The following is a 24,170-nucleotide window of genomic DNA, read 5'->3' on the forward strand; positions in this document are numbered from 1 at the left end:
GAAGCCGCCATTATTTTTTTTGTATCTTTTGTAGTTACCGAGTTGTCCTATACGAAGGTCGAAATTTGCCCACTCTGTAATGATGCGGATGAAATTTATGTTGAATTTCCTGCTACAAGCTTTTTATTTTCTTCATTTGCTACTGTTTTTTCTCTTTTCAAATTTGATTCGTAATTTATGTTGTCCGTTCTTTCAAATCTTTCCGTAAGTCTTTCAAATGCCAAACTACTTTATTATTATTTCCATGAGTAACATAGCAAAATTTCACAAAATGAAATCCAAGTGTTGTGAATTTCGAAGAGGAAATTTGTAAAAAGTTTAAAAAGTCGATAACTATTAAAGGCCGGTATAGTTACACGTACAACTAGTTTAACTTTATCTTTCCAAAACGTTAAATAAAATTATAATATATCAGCATTTAAGACGGATATTTGTTCCAGGATCGATCGGTAACATTGATGGAGATGAATATAACTGCAACAAGACTCAAGTGCGCAAAGTTATTTCCGGTGTTGTTGGAGCAGCATCAAGTGTTACTTCTATTCAAGTTGCCAACCTATTGCGGCTGTTCAGAATACCACAAGTATGTATAAAATCGCTTAGATTTCTTTGAATGTTCTTCGTTTTCAATTGTTTATTTCGCCGATAGTATGTATTCAACGATAATACTTTTTAAATGTTTGTGTAATATAAAACCTTCTGATCATTTGGAGGTCAGGTTAAATATCCATTGCAATATTAGTTAGATAATTTAGGACAATTTCAGAATAAATAACCATTTTCGTGTACAGGTACACTGCGAAATAAGCATTTATCTTTTTAGTGATTTGTAAATACTGGTTTTAGTTGAAAAAAAAGGTCACAGATTCGGTACTCATTTCAGAAAGCATACTTAACATATTAATTAAAAATAATGTAGGAATAATGACAAACGAATTTTATCCTTCCATAAAAAAACACTTTCAGGTCTAAAGCTTACTCATATCAACTTTGGTCTATAGAAGTAAAGCATTAGGGGACTTCCATTTTAATTAAGATGGGGGTACATGTTTGACATTTACAAAGGCAATACATGCTTATAAAATTGTGTTAGTTATCCGCTTCGTTTTAATTTTCTCTTCATGTTTCGAAGCGACATTATTAATTCATTCTTCAGCTTAGCTGTAAAAATTGTTGGTTAAGCTAAAAGTACACACCCCGCGGCTTTGCAATAATAATTGCGTGGCACATAAAGTCTGTATAATCAGAAAACGTCAAGAGCATTTGCCATGAACGTCGGGGCTTTTTGTGAACGGTTATTGACTAAAAATCCCCACTGAAAGGTTTTTAGACACATTATGAATAAAATAAAAATAAGTGGATAAAACGACACAAAAGGAGAATCACCAAAAATAGTTAAGTACCTTAACCGCTTGGTACACTTCATCACTGTAATATTAGACTATTTGTTTAGTGCTAGTAATTATCTGTATTTTTACAATTATTTTTATTCAAAACCTTTTCCGTATAGTTAGATCTAGGGTTATTATTTACTTTCAGTACATTTCAAATTTCTTTATTCCTTTGTTCAGTTCAACTTTATTACACTTCTTCAATATCCAGACAACACCTATAAAACTGGAAGAATATTGTGTAGACCAGATAATAGAAATATGAGGCGTAGAGTGGCGACCCAAACCCGAGCAAAAACTAATAATACTAACATGTTACAGACCCCCCCAATTCATCAGTTAACAACTTCAATATATTCATTAGAAGTTTACGTAATATCCTGAATCACATATACACACCAAAATTAAATCTTATTTTAACAGGAGACTTCAATCTAGATAAAATAAATCAGGAAAATAAATATAATACATTATACGATGAGCTAACAAGCTACAACTTATCCCAGACAGTCAAGGTGCCAACACGTGGAAATAATATTCTAGATTTAGTGTTTTCTAACATCACAAACACATTGTGCGATGTCGGTGATAATATTATTTCTGACAATAGGACGGTGATTACATTATCCTATGTATCTTGACGCATCCTATATGTATAACTTGTACATCGTCGGGAATAAAGACTATTATTATTATTATTATTATTCAAACATTACTTAAACTGTTTAGGTCATAAATTCCTTTCTTTTATTATTTAGTTTTACAATATTTCGTGAACATTCTATTTGTTATACAGACAAAATGTGCGTGATGAATTCAATAATTCCTGGTAGCATAAATGAGGTTTTTCTGTCACTAATACCTGACTCATTGTTAGCATTTTCATACTTGTTTTCAGAACTCAACACCCTCTCGTCTATGACGACATTCAGATAATTCCCACATTTATCCACCACCATAATATGTTTCATTTAGACTCCACCCTCTTTGTTAGTAGTTCTCTAGTTTTAAGTAAATTTAATGTTGTTAGTTAGTATGTAAAAAACCTTCCTATTAAACACATCAACTACATTCGCTGCTAGTTTTATTTAAAAACATTTTAGTAGAACGGGAGTTCAGAAACGCAACTTCCTAGTGGTCTCCGGATAATTTCTTATCTCACGACTGCACACTACGTATTTAATAGAAATTTTAGGATGAAACAATTGCGTTAGAGGCGTTTCATGATTGAATATGGTAGTTTGGCTTCTAAAGATGACAAAACCACAAACTGCCGTTTTTTTAAGGGATGCGCTTTGAGTAATCCTAAAAAAGACACTCCTTTCAGTTTTCTCTAAATAACTCAAAGCGAAGTATGTTTTGAAGTTTTTACAAAAGTACTTTTTTTAGAAAATAAGATTTTACATCGAAATCCTTTACTTAGTTTTCTTCTTACCATTTTTAGGATCGAACATAATTAAAAAGCGGAGTAAAAAAGTTCAAAAAATCGCCTTTTTTTAATTAAATCGTCTGCAACTTTTTATTTTGGGCAATTTAGATATACATAAATATATACATACATACATGCATAAGAAAAAATAGTACTTGAAAAAACACAGCCTTTCCTCTTTTATTATTTTTTATACGCTGAAACTTATAACTTATCGTCATATTTTACAGTGCTTTTTTAATGTATCTACTCAATTTTTACTATGGAACACTTTTTACATAAAGTATTGTCAACAATTTTATGATAAATTATTACTACTCTTGAGTTTTGAGGTGCGTTTGAATCTCCCGCTACGCTCAGTTTTTAGATACATTTATATTAAAACGGAAGTATTGAAAATTCTAGCTATATTTCGACAATATGGACACATTTAAATATGGACTGAAAAAATGCAAACTTATTGTCTTTGTTCAGAAAATGTAAATACTGAAGCAAGAAGAGTGTTCCATTATTTTAATCCACCTAGTCAGTATCCATAGAATAGGTTGGTAAAACACCTTCCCAGGCATGAAGGAGTAGTTAAATACATATTTGAAGTAGAAGCAGGAGTTAAGAAGAGTAGAGGTAGACCTAGATTAGACTATTGTTCACAAATAGTTAAGGATTAGGGATGCTCTGGTTTGCATTTCCCTATGGGAAGATTAGCTCAGGATAGAAAAACGCAATCTTAGGACAGACGACCTTATGATGATGATTAATGAGTACATCGAAAATTAAAAAAAGCACGTTTGTGATAAAACAGAACAATCTATGGTAAAAAGCAGTAAACCTTTAGTAAAAACATGGGGATTTTTTGATATATTTCTATTTGATGGTTCTTTAATAATGTTCGATACTAAAAATGGTATACATCTTAAATAAAGTTTTTGGATGGATGATCCAACTGTCTAAAAGAAGGTACTTTTGTGAAAATTTGAAAATTGCTTCATTTTATAGTTATTTGGAGGAAATTGCAAAGGTGCCTTTTTTGCATTACTCAAAATCGCACCCCTTCAATAAAGGGCCCTTTGTTATTTCATCATCTTTTGAGGCCAAACTACGATATTCAACCATAAAACTCCCTTAACGCAATTGTTCCATACTTCCTTTTCTTTTTGTCTCTATTCAGTAGCCTTTATAACTGATACCGTATTTCGAGAAGCATTCCATCCTCCGTGACACGCGTGCTGTATTGTATCATCAAAGTATGCTTCCCAGGGAAAGGACCGATATCGAAAAACCACTTGAAGTGTTTTTCGTGTAGTAGATCTTCGTAGAATGAATTAAACTAAGAAGGTAAAGACATTTCCATGAAACATATATTTTTAAAACAACGAATATAGTGTTTATGATAAAAGAAATGTAAAAACGCCATAAAGTAAGTGTATTTCATCAGTGTAATAAAACTGATTCTGTATTTAATCCTCCATGACACGTGTCGGATATTGTAACACCATAAAGGAAAAGAGCGATATCGAAAAACAACTTCTCGAATATAGGCACAGCAATAACATTATTCATTGTTTCACAGCTTTATTACATAACTACAATATAATTCAGGAAGAGATAGTAACATTAACTTGTTTACACGCATTAAAAATTGTTATTCGGAAAATGTTCGCTTTTATACCCCCGAGTTTATATAATATAGCTGTTTATTGCTTCAATGTTCCCCAGAGCGAAAAATAGAGCAAGCGGTCATCGGCACGACACCCGCGCAACCTGACTTAATATGCTCAGCGATAAAAAATATAGCGGAAATGATTACGTTCTTTCCTTTGTAGTAATGCTCTCGAGTATACATCTTTACAAAATTTACCTTGTACTCCGATGACGTTAAGGCTACAGTTAAGAGATCAAAATCAGTCACCACACTTAAATGTTCCTCAACAAGCACAGGAACTCGGACTACTTCGGGTATATGTAGTATTAGCATTTTCAAACTTACTTCAAAAAAGCGCAGTACCTTCCAAGTATACTCGAATCGGATTCATTACACTCATTTACTGTAATTAGTTTTATATAAAAAATGATAAAGTTGATTTCATTAAATACTCTTCTATTGAATTGTAAAAGAATGAAGCTATGTAGGGGTACAATTTTTTTGGGGAAGAAATGTAGCTCCTTACCTGTCATAGTAACAAAACATTAAATCCTAAATATACTCGGTTGTGACATACAGATATATTTAGCCATCCGAATATTTTGATAGCATCATGCTACCTACACGCTATCAAAACCCAATGGAGTTAGCAATTACGCCTCGAGAAATCTAAAAATTACATTTTTATGGACTTGGGGTTTGAATATCTTGACTGGACTCACTAAGGCAATGCAGAGGCCAAATTCGGTTTCAGCATTGCAGACTACATCGAAAGTAACTGGTCATCTGATCTTAGTCTACGAGGGTCGTTTTGCTTTAACATATGATAGACCTTAAATAGAAATTAAGTGAAATTAAAAGCATATTGTAGTACTACAAGTTATGTACAGTTTATCCCATTTTCGGCACTTATTCGAAGTATCTTATTATTAAAGATGGAGAGTTGCGGTTTTCACTACAGTGTGCTACTTTTTAGTAAAATTAAAGATGATGTCAGATACAGAATGGAATTGAAAAATATCATCTTTGAGGCACTCCTTCGTATCTCGGTTATCTTTAAACTCGCCGAATAATTGAAAACGAATTCTGATTTTGTAGAGTCCAGTAATGTATAGTCACATTATTTCTAGCACCTTCCATTTTTTAGTTTCCACGCAAATATGATTTTTTATATTGAACACCCTGTATATTATTATTCATATTTATTAGCCATAGTGTGTGATTTCCAAAAATAAATGAATATGTACAATTATCTTCAAAAACAAGCTCACAATTTAAATTTTTTAAAAATTTTCTTTTGTGATTAATTAAAAGGTAGTAGGCTGTGACTAATTTCTTTGTAACAAAAAGCAAAATGTCGCCCCTATATTTTCCACATCCCACATCATTTACACCGCGGCGATGTCGAAAGTCGAATTTTCAACAACAATTCCATACACTAATGAATCTCTCGTTATCTGGTTCGATGAATCTTGTTTTTCAGTTACGGCTATTTTCAATCGCCATAATACAAAAAAATGAGATAATGATACAACTCTGCGCTCGTAAGGGTATTTTTAGACGATAACCTCCCTCAAAAATGGATTGGTTCCTTATTGGGGATATGGATACGTACCTATGAAATGATCTCCTCTAACTCTGGCTTTCTTAATTTTGGATTACCTCTTATGGGATTTCATGCAAAATAAATTTGTAAAACTCATCACTGGTCTGTAGCAGAGTGTCGTGCAGCAATGGACTTACTTTCCGAAATTTGCAAAGGTCTATGAGCACTTTGAATCTTTTGAGCACTATAAATTTTGTATACGGGAAAGCGGCTGTCAAATACAAAACCACTTTTAAAAAACTCTCTGCTTTTCTCTTCTGTTTCTCTTAATTAGTCTTTTATAACTTATATTTTAAGTGAGGTTGGTAATTACTATTTTGTGTGTAAAATTCAATAATTTTATCAGTTAAATTATTTAATTGAGTATTAAGAAAGATATTTTGAATTGAGTTTCAAAGTATTACATCCCCAGTATGATAATTACTTACATGGATTTTGTTTTTAACAAATTTTTGCCATAACCTACTACCTATTAATTTGGCACAAAAGAAAATATTCAATTGTGAGATTATTTTCGAAAGTAATTGTATACATCTATATATTTTTAGAAGCACATGTTACGTCTAATAATTATATAAAAAATACAAGGTGTTCTGTTAAAAAAAGATATGTTTTTGTCATAATTAAAACTAGAAGGTGCTAGAAAAAAACTGGATTCTACGGAAAGATTCTACGTGATCACATTTTTACTTTTTCAATTAAAAATGACTGATATACGGCGGGGTGTCTAAAAGGTGATATTATTCAATTCTAAAACCAAAGGGATATAAATTTTTTGCTTGCGTCATCATTAATTTCACATAAAAGTAGCAACTGTTCCAAAAACCGCATCCTCTATCTTTCAAAATAAGGGAGATACCCCGCAAAACTGCAGAAAATGGGATACCCCGTAGACATAGTTTCTTTTTGACGTTATATCCTTGTTGATTGAAGCATTTCCCGTGCCTGTGGACAAACTTTCCAATACCCTTTCCCTAAAACGTTGCGGCCAATAAATTCAAATGAGCCTTGACGTTATCTTAAAGCTCCTCGATAGTTTCGAAATGCGCCCATCCTAGTCACTTCTTTAATTTAAGGAAACGATGGAAGCCACTCGACGCTAGGTCGGAACTACTTAACGGGTAGTCGAAAGTGTTCCATTGAAATTGCTCAACGAGCCGTTGGACTGTATTAGCAATTTTTTGCCAAAGATCAGAAGGATTTCAGTTTTCTTTTTGTTTTGAATGTCTCTGCGCCCTAGCATCAAGTAATTTACATTTTTCCTACTTTTCCTGCTTCCCCTTCATTCAAATTAACGGGAGTTTTAAGACATATTTAAATTCATTGTGACAAAATTTCATGATACTGGAAAGATTACCCACGGCTGCATCAAATATCTCAATCGTCACCGTGATTATGTTAAAATGTAAACAAAAGATTTGGTAATAAAGCATTTTTTTTATCATTAGAATTTTACGTATGACCTATAGGAGATTGAAAACGAAGAATCCCCGTATTGTCAGTGTCATATTTCTACAGTCGCCTCTTCATTCATTTGCGTTTTTATTTCCTTCTTCAACAGATCGAAACTTTCGTATCTCATCATCATAAGGTCGTCAGCCCTAAGACTGGTTGGACACGCACCTCCACTCTTTCCTATCCTGAAATAATATTCACATTTCCTTAAAACTGGAACAACCCATATCTTTAACTATTTGCGAACAGTAATCTAATCTAGGTCTACCTCTACCCCTCCTAACTTCCATTTCTGACTCTAATATGTCTCTGACTAGACTTTCATACCTGAGAAGGTGTCGTTTCGTATCTACATGCATAATTATACTGAAATAAGTTTAGAGTGTCAACTAGATGCAATAGGGAATCGCATGGTGAGTATAGCAGTGTGATTAAGAGATAAAAGAAATAAAAGAAATCACAACACTACAATCCAAAGGCGGTCCTGTACGTGAATTGACTATGTAGGTCCATCCTTATGCACCGAGTTGAGGACTCAGAAACTACAACAATGGAGAACGTAAAGAATACCGCTTGTCGATCAGTTAAAGTAAACATGAACAAAACTACTACTACACATAATGTTTAGATGCCTAACGTGGTATAAATGAATTAATAACAACATTTGTCCATTGCTGACAGTATGAAGCCCTATTTAAGTTACACCTCAACATGTGATTACATAAAATAAACAAAAAAAATGAACATTTAATATATTACTGAATCGAGCAACAAAGTTCGGCAGTCACACCAATAGTGCTTATCATCATTTCGCGAAACAACATTTGTCCGTAAACAATACTCTATGGAAACATTTAGGACCTGCAATAGTTTTCTGTCGAAACCACTGATATAAATACGTTAGCAGCTGAAAGTTAGTTTTGTACAAGGCTTGTATTTGCTGCAACAAATGTTCCTCTTAACATTTGTCATACTGTAACATAAGAGCAGCCAATGTTGAGTGCTATTTCGCATGTTCTACTTACTGTTACTTACTTAATTTTCTTATTTTATAGTACCCTATTCGCTTTTGCGATGAGATGAGGGCGCAACTGTGCTACGGTTCACATCGGCTCCGTTAAAAACATTCATATAAATTACTCAAAAGTTTATAAAAATCAAGATAGAGTGATATAGTGGAGAGAATCTTGTTAGTTTTCGTGATGTAAATGAAGACACCATCAACGAGGGTCACAATCCGAAGAAAGTGAAGTGACAAATAAACACTAGTGTCTGCGATTTTTTCTGCGTCTTTTTCTTGTCTACCATCAACTAAAGAACATCTCGACAGATCTAAATCATTTGTCTGTTTTTAGGAGTGATTAGGAGCGATCAATAGTGCTACCAAAAATATTTTTGTAGAAGAAAAAAAAAAAAAAAAAATAACCTCTTTTTCTTTTTTTGACAAGAAAACACGCAGCCACCTACATTTTATATTTCTGATACTAGTAACGCCATCTGTCAAAACAAACACACACTACTTCAAAGCCCGACAATACTGCTTGGGTTTTGTGACATTACACCAATCTAACGTTAAGCACAAAAATACCAAGACACGCCACTAGAGGTCGACACGAACAAATTACTGAATAATCATAACAACCATGGATGAAATTATGAAAGCTCTAAAAAATATCCAGCTAGAATTAGATGACCAGAAAAAAGCGATCCGAGAAAGCGGAAAGAACGTGACAGAACAAGTCACACAAAATATAAATAAAATATTAGAGAAAAAATTTTCTGCACTGGAAGAGAAACACGAAAAATTAAAAGAAACAGTAGATAATCAGGAGGAACGACTCTATTTCCTTGAAAAGCAGGCGAGACAAAGAAATATAGTGTTCTTCGGTATCGAAGAATTGGAATCTTCATATGATACCTTAGAAAAAAATATGCTCAAATGGATAGAACAACATTTCTCAGTCAGGCTATCCTCTAGTGACCTTCAAGAGGTAAAAAGGCTAGGGAAGAAAGGCGATAGACCACGCCCAGTAGTGGTGTCCTTCTTGAACCTGGGTATAAAGACAAAAATATTTAAGCAAAAGGGAGTTTTACGAGACACGGGCTTTTATATGAAAGAAGACTGCCCCAAGCACGTTTTAGAAAAGAGAAAGCAATTGCAAGAACAGTTAAAAACAGAGAGAGAAAAAGGAAACACCGCTTTCCTGAAATATGACAAACTGGTCATACTCCAACAAACATATAAAAGAAAGCTCTCCCCCTCACCAATAAAGTCTACTGAGAACAAGTCAAAGGAAAGAGACACACAAATAAATAAAAAGAACAAATCACAACAGCACGACCTATCGGCGAGGAGATCAAACAGCATCTCAGAAGGAGTAATAAAACCAGGCATGCTAAACTTCTTAAAAATTAAAAACACTGCAATTAATCAAGNTATTTATTTATTCGCTTTTGCAAGGTTGCTACTCATTTCAGAATAATACTGTATGCGGTTTTCTGTTGTAACTTTCCTTTACTGAACCAGTAGTTGTTTAAACACCTTTTCCTTAAAATAACGACAGACAATAAGCTAAGATATTACCTTTTATTATATCATATATTCATAACATAACATGTTTTCAACTAAAACCTAACCGTCTGCCCACATGACCCTAACTAATTACGTGACGTTTTAAATTATAAATAAGCCATTTTGTAATACCTGCTATATATTAAGGAAGCGAATTTACGTACTCCCCACCGTTTCTATTCAATAGCGAAGTATTAAACTTCATTTCACCACCATTTTGAGTTTAATATAGAGTTTTATACATCAGCTACCGCCTATCCTGTGGTTATTAATTCATCAAGACGAAGAATTGCGTTTTTGAAACCCCTTCTTAATGAACTTTGTATTGTACAAAAAAGATAAAGCATAGAATGGTACACAGAAAGGGCAAGTAATTAAACGAGAACAGGACATAATTTAGTAACAACGCTTTGAATTTTTCTGAATGAAAAAGCTGATTGTTTAAATAATTTCTATGGTACAAAGGATACGAAACTTTTAATTTTGAAATAACGCTCATTATTTAAGAGAAAGTCATAATAGCAAACATCAAAAGTTGGACTGATAAGACAAAGGTATAATATTTAAGATTATGAAATATAATTGGCGCCAAAAACACCCTAAGGTGCAAAAAAATGTAGCTGAAAAATTAAAAAGGATTATCCAATAATACGGTATAATTGACTAATGTAAAATATAAGTAATATATAATATTATTAGCTATAAGATTAGCTGAAAAAACTTCACTTACAATAATTTTTCTATCACATACTTTGTATAATCGACATACCAATTTTAGTGTCTATTACACATGATTTGACCACCCATGCCCTTTTGTATCGTTGTTTAACTAAAATGGACTTGTCACGCATGTTTTTACTCTGTGACAAACTCATATTTTACTGTGGCGGTAAGTCCAAAAAGGGCAACGAAAATACTCAAATAATGATACATAGACACAGTTATGAGTATGACAATTGTTTTAAAAATAACAAATTGTAATAAAGTAGGGAAATAACGTAAAGAAAATAGTTACAACGTGAATATTGATTATTTGTTCTTGAAAATAGAATAATTACAGATGAGGCGTTAATTTATTCTGTTTTTAATAAAATGGGAAAGTTGAAAGATTTTTAAAATTGGAATTGTACTTTATTTAAACACTGGAAACCACAAAATAACGCTGTATGATAAGAAAATAATGAGTGAACATCATCATTTGTATATGACAGTATTAAGCAGTTTGTCACATACTCACGTCAGAGGTTGGGGTGACAGACAGAAGTGTATGCGCGTGAGCATACCTCCTACATCTAAGGTCCAAGTATCTGTAGCGGCGACAGACGTATGCGCAGTGGCAAAGTGAAAGGGATATATGTGGTACTCCTTCCATTTAAAGTTGTTGAGTAGTGATCAGTACAATATGAAATTATCAATATCGTAGGCTGCATCGGAATCAAGCTCCTTTAATCTCCTGACTGTACGTAATCCGAGAAAGTTCCCAAAAGAATATCAATCACTCTCTACTCGCTTTCGCTCTTTCCCTCTTGTGCACATTTCGCGGCTACAGATTTGTTGACGGAGCTTGTACACTCTAAAGAATATGCGGTCAAATAAACAAAAAAAAAATACATAGTTATTTTTATTCGTGGGTTTTTAGTGATATTTGTTAAGAACGATTTTGCTAAGAAGCGTATTGCAGTAAAACTGATCTTCCATGTTGTTTTCAGCAGAGCAGTTGTACTTAGTTAATTATGCAATACAATATTTCAAGATTAACAAAAACACGTTGCAACTTCTACGACAAAATCTTTTATATTTACTTTCTGTAAATGTAATTTTCTAAATCCTGCTTGTCAATGAAATGGAATAATGTTCCTTCATATGCTTTAAGTATTAGCTAAATATGCTTCAAAAAACAGTTTCTTTTCTTAATATTGTAACGAGCACGAGTGTGTTTGTGGGCGATCGGGCACACGTGTGCTTGAACGACTTATCGATTCGCCAACTAGCCGCTGGCGCCTTTCTTCAGGTGCGCCGTATTTGTAAATGTGTGTGCCGTATATGCGTTCCGGGAAAGCACTTAAACAGATCAAAGGAAAAATAAACTATCCGGATGTTTCCAGGAGGTTTCAGAAAGTAAACCAAAGGAAGAGACGATCGCCGAGAGAAGAAGAAATAAATTGACCGTTGCAGAAGTGAATCGAGATAATTAATATAATATAATTCATCACCTAAATTTAGTAATAATTTAATAGTGTATTTAAGTTTTTTAATAATTAGTGTAAATAAACATTTTTTGTCGTTATCAATATTAGAAGTTAATTTTGTTAAACCCACGAACATTACAATATACTGAACTGCATTTTTACATAATAGGTACCTATCTTCTTTTACATTCATTTAGGTATTTAGTAGGCATCTCAACTAGAAGTAATGAAATTAGTAATACTGTTAAATTCACAAATTATTTTGTTAATATTAAAACCATTTCACTATGAAATATTGTTAGTTTAACAAATGTATTTTGTGAACTTAACAAAAGATATAAAGTTGTTAACAAACAGGCCAACCCTAACTGATGTTATCCATCTGTAGAAAATTGCTTCACTATTGCAAGTACATTACCAAGCCGTTTTATCAACTGAATATACTGGGCATCGCATCAAGATGACTCCATTTATGAACAGAAAAAATTGTGTTTTGTGAAACTGATACTGAGGTCTGCAGATCAGCCGCGAAACTAACTGCAGTTTCGGAGAGTGAAGGTGGACCAGTTTCTTTCAGAATTTGGGTGTTTCTGATAAACCAGGGTTACTTGAGTGCGGCGCGAAGAATCCACATGTAAATGCCTTGATGAATTTGTAGGTGGTGGGAATCGGCACAGCTACAGATGGGGGTGGTGTAGAAGGAAATGCCTCTGATAATTCTGTTCAACACACGGATTTTTATTTGAAGGAAAATGGAGCTGTTTTATGTGGCAAGGTTCTGTCGAAGAAGACGCTGAGGTAAATAACGCAGTTGCTCTATTTGGTGTGGTTATAGTTAACAGCGATGACGGCAGGTTTTCGGGTCCTACAGGAGAAGAAAATTGCTTCCCACTTGACCTCGTTAATGGAGAGTTTCCATCTTCGGTACCAATTTAGGAGCAAAGGCAGAAACTTATGAGGACGATGTCATTGGCGTAGACAGCTTTGACGATCGACGGATGGGACGGCATGCCCGCATAGAAAATGTTGAGCAGTAGAGGTGACAACTTGAAGCCTTCCGGGACACCATGCGTGACGGGTTTGCTTGGAAATAAAGCAGACCCAACGCGGAAACAAAGGGTTCTGTCAGAGAGGAAGGATTGGATATCCCCAATTGGGATATGTGGGGTGCTTAGGGCGATAAGTTTGGAGAATAGCCCTTCGGGTCAAATTCGATCGCAAGCTTCTTGAATGTCAAGCAAAAGTGTGGAAGTGTGACGGAGCGTGTTTATGTCGGCAGAAATGAGTTCCGAAACGCGGAGAAGTTGAAGGTCGATGCTATAATGACTGCGGAAACCGTGTTGGAAGTTGGGGATGAGGTTGTTACGCTTTACGTTGGCAAGAAGTCGGTCCAGGAGGACATATTCAACTAATTTACTCAGCAAACTGAGCAGGCTGATGGGCCAGTAGCTTAATGGAGAGCTGAGGGGCTTCCTTTTTTCGGGGATACAGATGTCGGTGTCTTCCTTTCAAACCAGAGGGAAGTGGTGGATCCTCATGATAGCGTTTATGATGTTGCAGAGTGCGTTTATGTATTTTGATGCAGAACTTTTAGGACACCGTTGGGTATTCCTTTTGCGCCAAGGGATTTTCACCTTTTTAAAGAACGGATGGTGGTGGAAGATTTCACAAAGGGACTTTAAATTCGGAAACAGTTGGGACGAAGTTTTGGGAGGCGGCGATGGTTCGCTCGCGAAAGTCGGCAAGGTCCACAGGGCTGCAAAGTGGGAAGAAGAGCCTGCGAATATCGCAGCTTTTTCTTCATCTGCAGTGAATACGAAGCCGTTTTGTATTAGTGGCGGAAAGTGTGGGGCTCTGTTTCTAATTACGTCTGGGATGTGTTTCTGCTTGAGCGTAATCATCGAAGTTGGCGCCGGGGAATTTGGTTAGATGAAAGGGGTTTAGCTAGGCGCAGTGTTTGGAATCACGGTATTTTTGACACAGACGGCGGGTATTGTTTTTCCTCTTGACGGGGGAAAAAATGTCTGCGAAGGGGGTTTCTCCGAGGTGGGGCGGAAGGCTGTGTAGAGCTCGATGGCTTGGTAATCTTATTTAAAGGGAGATTGACAGTTTTGTCCAGTTCCACTATTGTGCGACTTAAAGGATGTTAGACGTAGCCCGTCTAGCGAAGTTGTAAGATTTCGGGTGTTGAGGGTTGGGCGGCCGACTTCTATTGGGGCTGGAAGGAGAACGATGGGATCGGCAGAAAAAGTGACACTTTTTAGAACGAAGATGTCAAGAATCTCAGGAAGTTGATTGTGGGAGGCAGGTTACATATGGTCTGGGCCACTTCAATAGCGAAGTTGAGGTCGAGGACTTTGACAAGAAGAGAAATGCCTTTTTGTTAGTGTGTCCGCAGCCCTAGGAGGCGTGTTTGACATTAAGGTCGTCTGCGACGATTGTCGAGACGTTTGGGGGGAGGAGAAGGGTAACTCCGAAAGATTTAGTTCACAAGGGGGGCAGCAAAAAGAAATTATTCTGGAGAGGCGGAAGTTAACGAGACTTCAATGCTAAGGCCAAAGAAATGGGCCTGTGTTTTAAAGAGTTCCTGACGAGGATGACTACGTCACCGCCTCGGGAGTTTTCACGGTCTCTTCTGTGGATGTGAAGTTAGGGACGGAAAGGTTGACTTGACTTCTTGCGATAAATGAATTTCAATGATTCAGGCAACACCGATTGTCTGTTCTTAAACGAAGTATTCGAGTTCAGTCGATTTAGCTCCAATGCTTACAGCATTTTAAGTAACTACTCGAAGATTATTTATTTGGGGTGTTTCATCCATGGGTGAGTGTTTGGAGGGCGATAACTATGTTGACTACCATCGTTTTTACGATGACTTGGAGTCTCTGTTCCAGAGTTGGGGAAGTAACTGACGCTGAAGAGAAGCTTGGAGTTGCGTTGGACTTTTGGATGAGAGTGCGGAGGTTGCTCTCACTGCTTTGGAGTAAGACTTTTGGGGGTACCTCATTACGCGGGCGACTAAAGGACTTTGGAGCGGCTGGAGTATTGGAGGGTTTTTTGGGAAGTATGGTTTTTTAGCTACCTTGCGTATTTCCTCTCTTCTGCTTTGCATTCGGCAGTAACATGGTTGCGGCTGCAGAAGGAGCAGACCCAGGCAGCGTGACAGTAATTCTCCTTATGATAGAATTTCATAAAACAGCGGCATTGGGCGATTTCTTTGATGACTTATTTCGGCTCAACCTTGACGTTGAGGCCGCAGAGCTTGCCAAGTTCTAAGATTAACTCGGACTTAGTGGAAGACTTGTCGAGATGAACGGATACTAGCAGCCAGATTTTTCCACCTTTTGACACCTCGGACAGCGAAGCCTTTATTATATAATTAACAAGCTTACGCACTAGAGTGAAAGTACTCTTGTGTCAGTCGTGCTGGTATACGGAAGAGAGAAGAAAGTTATGTTGGGTAAGGCCAGATTATGTCGGGTGGTGGTAAGTTCAGAGGGAAATTGCGTACTCCATCCCAAAGAATTGTAGATTAGTTAAAATTAAAAAAAAACAATAAAATTGGTTAACACTTACCTACTGAATGGCTGGACTACTACTGTTAAACCTGGGAAATAAATAAAAATTAAACCCAAATGTTGTTGGCTGTAGATACGAACGGCTGGAGCATTCGGCTGTAGAACTGTCGGCTGCGAGACTGGTAGATTAGAAGTTCGTTGCCGCTGGAATGGTCAGTTGACTTTGAAAGGTCGAGTCGAAAGTCGGATTCCATTTGTAAAATGATTTACTTAAACGTCTGGATGAATTTACCTGAAATAACATTTAATTATTCGGTTGTTGTACACATTGCAGGGTTGATACAGATATCTATTATAGGGGTGTTTAAGAGGGTTTGTTGTTCGTTTGTACAATTTGTGTTTAATAGCAGGAGTTTTTTAATTTTTAATTGTTCTTATAGACATAAACATTTACCATTACTTTTTATATGCTTTTATTATTTAATAATGTAGTTTTATGTTACCTAATTCTATTTTTTAACCCGTCTGGTCTACATAAAATTTATTACATGTGTTGTAACGAATTTTATTTACACTATATTTGTAATAAGCGTACGTCCTAAGTTATTTTTACTGACTGCAACTGTTTGGATACCATATTTATTCAGTTTTCTGCTTAGTTATATTATAAAAATTTCAATATCTAAAAGATCGTTTTAGTCAACTTTCTCTCCTTTTTGTATGAATTTTACATCTATACTTCCCAGTTGTATATTTTTAAATCTTTGTTGAATGTAATGTAATATCGTATTTATCAAAAAAAAGCTCTTGAATGGATTTTGGTTAGTATATTAGCAGTCGCAGATTACTTAAATCTCCTTTGTGTACGCTTAGTTCTTCCTGAAGCGGAAACACATTAAAGGATAATCTAAAGCTGCGTTTCCGGAAAACCTAACAACAATGTAATTTACGTAATCGGAATTAAAGTATTCCTGAAGTTCAGATTTATAAATGTAATACTAAATTTTGTCGATATTATTAGAACAACTTTTCGTTAATTTCTATCAAGAGAGTTGAGTTATATTCACGGAGAGTGATATTTATATTTGAATGTTACCTGGATACCTAGACACACAGTCTCGAAAATGTAAAAATCTAAACTGCTCATTCTAACTTTTTAGTTGAAAGAGCGGTAATTAGCCGATTACATACAACCCATGCTTTTGCATTACCAAAGACAGACAACATAAATAAATCCTTAATAATAGGTCTTTAAAAAATGTTCTCACAATTTTTATTAGTAACTATTTTAAACTGACAACAATAAAAACAAGCCTGTTTAACAATAAAAAATTGCCTAAATCGAGTATTATTCAGTGTCCTAACAGAAGCAGTCAGGTGATTAGTTACAACGAAAATTCCAGAAAAGCGGGCGTCATCTATTTGCTTCGGGCTATGCGGTCGAAGACAAGCAGAATTACTAAAATAGGCATCGCAACCACAACATGACATTAACAAACGGCGGAAGTGGAACGGCAAAAAAGGAGGAGATAGTGGGCAAACAAAACATAGACAGGCCCTTTGAAAAAATATAAATCGGTTCGTCTGTGGGTATCTAAAACAGTTTTCATATTTTGATATTAAAAATGCTAATAACTCGAACAAATCTACGGCAAATTGGTACCAGAACGATCGTTTAGTCTGATTTTATATTACCTGACCTCCTGAATCTTGTTTCATCAAAATTCAGTAATTGTTCTTTTTAAAAATGAATTATTGATTGACTTATCCTCGGTGAATATATTCACTAGCATTTACAGTTATAATAACAGCACTTCAAATTAGTGAATGTTATCCTAACAAATCAGTAAATTAAAAATTCTAGTTAAATCAGTGTGATTAGTAACAAATAATAATTAATAAATAGAAACTCAAAAGATATAAGCCATAAGACCTGTCCGTGTATCAAGACAGTAATGTTAAAAAATTATGCGATAAATGCAATAGTGCCATCTTACCTGCAATTAGGGTCACAAATTATGTCAATGAAATTATCAGTCACAAAGACGTTTGACTATTTTAAACAAATTTAATTAGTTAAATAACTGATGCAATCAGTATCTAAAGTATAACTGAGGAACCAGCTAATAATGCTAACTTTACAGTGAAATACTTTCATCACTAATTTTCCAGTGAGATATCACTAATTTTTATTTTACTCATCATCATCATCATAGAGTCGTCAGTCCTAAGACTGGTTGGACACCTACCTTCACTCCTTCCTATCCTGAGTTAAACTTCGCACTTCCCTAAAACTAGAACAGCCCACATCCTTAACTATTTGCGAAGAGTAATCTAATCTAGGTCTACCTCTACGCCTCCTAACTCCTGTTTCTGCCTCTAATATGTCTCTGACTAGACCTTCATGCCTGAGAAGGTGTCCTACCAACCTATCTCGCCTATTTTTTGTTGACTTCCATAGAGTCCCATACTCTCCTATTCTTTCTAATACCTCTTCATTTCCAACCTTTTCTACCCACGTTATTCTCATCATTCGTCTATAACACCACATTTCGAAGGCTTCTAACCTTTTCTTTTCCGTCGCGCCCACCGTCCATGTTTCGCACTCGTACAACGCCGCGCTCCAAACATACACCTTTAAAACCCTTTTAGAATTTCTAAATTAACCGTTCGCGAGCATAGAAGTGACTTCTTTTTATTAAGGCGACACGACCCTACGCTATCGTCTGCTTTACATCCCTACTACTCCTTCCGCCCTGACTTATCTGACTTCCTAGATATCTAAAATCAGCCACTTCTTTTAATTTTTCGTCTCCTATCTTTATATTCGCTCTTTTCCTACTTTTTCTTCCATTGCATACCAATAATTTATTTCTAGTTTTATTTATTTTCATACCGATCAAACTGATATGTCAGTACCGCTTCCATTTTATTTAAAGCTCTCTCTAGATCCTCCTTACTAGATGCTAATACTGCTATATCATCTGCAAATTTAAGCATATTAATTTTTGCCCCTGTATATCGATCCCTACAGTTGTACTGTCTTTAGTGATGTTGATGATGTCTTCGATGTATAGATTAAAAAGTAGCCTTCTACGTCGCATCCCTAGCTCTATAACTGCCTATTGGTAAAAGGCATCGATCGTAGCGACAATAATTCGAACCAATCCTATCGGGTTAGCTGTTACACAGTGAATAGAAAGAGATACATACGTAATTATTTTTATTTTTATTATAATAGAAGAAAATAAATAAAATTATTTTAAAGTATGGAAAATCAATCTGAAACAAATGGAGCAAGATTTTCTCCAAAAAAACTACGAGTAAAATGTTTTGTTGTGTCTATGGTTGCAAAAGTAAAGCGTTTAACAATCCGGGCGTTCGTTTCCACTATTTTCCAAAACCAAATAGTTACTATGTAAAAATACAAAATTATTTCGGTAATTCGGTAAAGTCGATTGCCATAAAAAATGGCAAGAAGTTTTAAAAATTGGGGAAACAGTAATTCAGCACATGCAAGTTTGTTAGTTACATTTTAAAAGAAGTGACTATGTTCCACCTGGTAAATATTCATTTTTTTGCATAATTACTTTAAGCTATAACTAATTATTTAAAATTAATTCAAATATTAATTACATTAATCAATATTTTGAATTTTGTGGACAATGAGACATGTTGACTCTATTTTTAAAGGTTTCAAATTCTTGAAGAAAGATGCCATACCTTCCTGTAATTTGCCTTCATGTAATATAAAAGAGCCTTCAGATGACCAGAAACGAATTAATAGANAAAATAGTTTTCTTTGTTGGACGAATTTGATAGTTATAATTTAGACGTTGAAGTTTAGTTTTTAGTGATTAGAATAGAAGTTCAATTAAATGTTTAAAATAAAACAGTGAATTTTTATTCTTCATCGAAATCACGATCCAATTTAACTAGTTGCATAATATTAATTTGGCGTGCAACGTACATCGTTTGTACATTTTTTATTCGAGCCGGATCAGTGGTTTTTTACATCGATACAAGTGAAATTTTACGAAGCAGCCGTTTTGGACATCAGTAGCAGCCAGCGGAACAGTAAATTTCTCAACTTTCATCGTCTGAATATCGCATACCTCGACGCAGCCGATTGTACAATTTTAATCAACGGATCAGAGGTCCTATTCCATTACCAAAATTCGTCCACTTTCAACAAGCACTTCAAGTAAGTACTTTGATTCGCTATCCTTTTCCAATCTTTTATTTCCTTGCAAGCCTCTGTTTTTACTTTATTTTATACATTACATAGTACTTATCAATGGCATCTGAATCACTTAAAGTTCTTATCAAACAACGTGGTGTTAAAAAGGGACAAATTACCAGCATTCATACATATATACATTCTCATGAAAGTTTAGATTTTTTTGTGTTAGAAAACCGTAAAGGTAGATTAGAAGAAGCATATAAAGAGTGGTGTGAAATTCAAAATCAAATAGAATGTTTAGACGAAGCCGTAGATCATGAAAACGAGAGAGAGGAGGTAGAAAATCTTCATTTTGAATGTTCAGTTAATATAGCAAAACAAATTCATCATTTAAACCTTACTGAGCGAGATCGTACAGTTGCAAATAGTCCTGTAACTCCTAGCCAAAATGCGTCTTCATCGCAATCCATCCTTCCAAAAATAAACATTAAACAATTTAATGGTGATTTCATTGAGTGGCATAGTTTCTACGATACATTTAAATCTTTGATCCATGATAGTGATTCAATCCCGGTTGTACATAAATTTCATCTCTTAAAATCATACCTAATAGGCGATGCTGCTGGCGTAGTTAACTCGCTTAACGCATCCGAAGATAATTATTCAATTGCATGGAACCTTCTTAAAAAAAGGTTTAACAATCCACGAAAAATAATTTGCAGTCATCTTCGAGCTCTTTTTGAATTGCCTGAAATTTCTAAGGATTCTTCTTACGCTGCATTACGATCATTATCAGAACAGGCTGAAATGCATGTTAATGCACTAAAGGCTCTTGAACAACCGGTTGAATGGCATGAAATGTTAATATATATTGTTTCGGCTAAATTAGATAAACAAACACGCACATTATGGGAACGTTCTATTGAAGAAGATCAGAGACCAACATTTTCAAGTTTTTTATTATTTTTAAACAAAATTTCTCGTGATACAGAGCCGGTCCCCTTATTCAAAAAGGTAAATGATAACGTAAAAAGTAATCAATCTCCATCTAACAAGTATAATTCTCAGCATCACCCTAACAAACGAAACATGCATTCATACCACACGACTCAAATAAATAATTCTTGCTCAATTTGTTCTAAAAATCATAACATATATAACTGTGACACATTCTTAAAATTAAATACTCAAAAGAGAATAGAATCAGCTAAAAAATCAAATCTTTGCATAAACTGCTTAAAACCAGGTCACAAAACTTTTTCATGTAAATCTAGTTTTTGTAGGAAATGCCAAGGTAGACACAATACCCTTCTTCATTTACCCAGCACATATACTAAGGTAGCACAAGTTACTTCAAACACAACAAGTGATAACTCTGACGAACCTACAACTTCATCATTTACTTCAGTTCAGGCTAATGAGGTTTTATTATCGACAGCTCGCATTATTATTTTAGACGCGCAAAATCAACCACACGATTGTAGAGTTTTGTTAGATGCTGGTTCACAGTCAAATTTTATAACGGAAAAATTAGCAAATCAATTAAGGTTATCCAAGCAAAACATAAATTTGCCAGCTTTGGGTTTAGGTCAATCTCGAAGCATTGTTACACACTCCGTTGAAACATCTGTTAAGGCTAGAAATGATAGGTTCGAAGAAAAGGTTACACTTCTTGTACTACCAATTATCACGGCAAATTTACCTTCTAGGCAAGTTGACAGAAAAGGTTTAAAAATACCAAAAAATATAACTTTAGCCGATCCAGAGTTCTATAAACCTTCTGAAATTGATCTCTTGCTAGGTGAATATGTATTTTACAAATTGCTTTGTGTAGGACAAATAAGATTACCCAATAAAGTAACAGTTTTACAAAAAACTAAGTTAGGTTGGCTCGTTTCTGGTAGGGTAAATACACATCCTGCGAGTGGTACTTATTGCCATTCTGTAACCTCACCAACACAAAAACAATTAGAAAAATTTTGGCAGTTAGAAGAGTGCAATTCCGATAAACATTTATCTCAAGAGGAAAACGCATGTGAGTTGCATTTTCAAATGAGTACAACACGCAATAACAATAATGGACGGTATATTGTACGCCTTCCTTTTAATTCAAATCAGCATAAATTAGGTCATATGTCAAACGTATTAGATACAACTTCAACCCAATCAGGTTTTTATCTACCTCATCTTGCGGCTATCAAACATACGAGTCTTACAACAAAGCTAAGGGTAGTTTTTGACGGTTCCGCGTTCACAAGAAACCCAATTTTTATTCGATTCGTCCTCCAATAAAAAAATCTTAGGTGTATATAGGCATCAGTTGAATGATAATATTACTTACTCTGTATCATTTAATTCTTCTAATCAAACTAACGTTACAAAACGGACAATATTATCGGAAGTCTCACAACTTTTTGACCCTTTAGGTTTGCTAGGACCAGTCATAATTTTAGCAAAAATAATCATACAAGAGCTGTGGAAATGTAAATTAGATTGGGACGAGTCAGTTCCACAGTCAATATACACGATGTGGCAAAAATATAAAGGAGAACTCTCTTTTTTAAACAATTTCATGGTACCGCGTTTACTATTCAATACATCAGGTTATCTCCAATTACATTGTTTCTGTGATGCAAGCGAAAAAGCCTACGGTGCTTGTATTTATGCTAGATATGCGGATAAATCAGGTAACATAAGCACACAATTAATATGTGCCAAATCTAGAGTAGCCCCTTTGAAAACAGTATCTTTACCGCGACTAGAATTATGTGCAGCAGTACTACTGACAAGACTTTATAAACAAACAATTTCGGCCTTAAAAACAAAATTTGATACTATAAAATTCTGGTCAGATTCAATGATAGTACTGCACTGGATAAATACTTCACCGCACAAACTTAAAACCTTTGTAAGTAACCGCGTAGCTGAAATTCAAAATTGTACTGATTCTAAAGACTGGTTACATATTTCGTCAGCAGATAATCCTGCTGATTATATATCACGCGGGCAACAACCATCAAACTTTATTTCTAACAAAATATGGCTTCACGGGCCTTCTTGGCTTTTAAAAAATGAAAAATGTTGGCCACAGAGTACAATTCGATCAAACTTATCTATTCCCGAGCAGAAAACTGTAGCTATGGTCTTGGCCCATACTAACCATGGTAACTTACTAGAAAGGTTCTCTTCATTTAATAAACTTCAAAGAACGTTAGCATATGTATTACGTTTCATTGCAAATTTACGTCAGAAAAATACATATACAGGTCCACTTTCGTTGTTAGAACTCGATGCCTCCCATACTCGTTTAATGTGCCTAATTCAAATAGAAACGTTCTCTAAAGAAATTCAAGATCTTCAATCAGGATCTCCTGTAAACAAAAGGAGTAAGATTGCATCTCTCAATCCATTCATAGATGACCAGGGCATTTTACGTGTCGGTGGAAGATTAAGAAATTCCAACTTAACATTTTCTAAAAAACATCCGATTTTACTTCCACGTTCTCACCACGTAACTCGTTTGATAATTCAAAGAGAACATGTACGGCAAATGCATGCAGGTATACAATGCACTTTAAATGCGGTTAGGCAGAATTATTGGCCTATTGATGGCAAAAATACCACGCGGCATATAATTCGCAAATGTATTAGATGTTTCAAGGTAAATCCATCGTCAAATGCTAACAAGTATTTAATGGCTGATCTACCAAAAAGTAGAGTTATAGCTTCGAAACCATTCGAAAATGTTGGTATTGACTATTGCGGACCGTTTTTTATGAAAGAAAAGGAATACAGAAATACTAAGCGCATAAAGGTCTACGTTGCAATCTTTGTTTGCTTTCTAACTAAGGCTGTCCACTTAGAGCTTGTTGGCAATCTTACAACAGAATCTTGTTTGTCAGCGATCAAACGTTTTTTGGCTAGAAGAGGGTTATGCAAAAATATATTTTCAGATAATGCAACAAATTTTATTGGCGTAAAAAACCAACTAAAAGAACTTTACAATTTATTTTACTCTAACGATCATAACAATAAATTAAGGGATACCCTAGCTATGAAAGGTATCAATTGGCATTTTTCTCCTCCTCGCTCCCCACATTTCGGCGGACTTTGGGAAGCGGCCGTAAAGTCCTTTAAGCATCACTTTGTTCGCGTTGTTGGAGAAACATTATTTACTTACGAACA

At 34.9% G+C, this 24,170-nt stretch overlaps 1 protein-coding gene across 1 annotated transcript in view; it reads left to right on the top strand.

Moving 5' to 3' along the window:
• Window positions 1–453: 453 nt before the first annotated feature.
• LOC108737271 (metabotropic glutamate receptor-like) overlaps window positions 454–24,170 on the top strand; it is a 270,131-nt gene continuing 246,414 nt past the window's right edge. The window contains exon 1 of the mRNA XM_025980471.1: window positions 454–583. The gene's annotated coding sequence lies outside the window, so the exon portion shown is untranslated. The remainder of the gene's footprint in view (window positions 584–24,170) is intronic.

The sequence above is a fragment of the Agrilus planipennis genome, unplaced genomic scaffold (genome assembly GCF_000699045.2).
Source record: "Agrilus planipennis isolate EAB-ADULT unplaced genomic scaffold, Apla_2.0 scaffold136, whole genome shotgun sequence".
Taxonomy (NCBI): Eukaryota; Metazoa; Arthropoda; class Insecta; order Coleoptera; family Buprestidae; genus Agrilus; species Agrilus planipennis.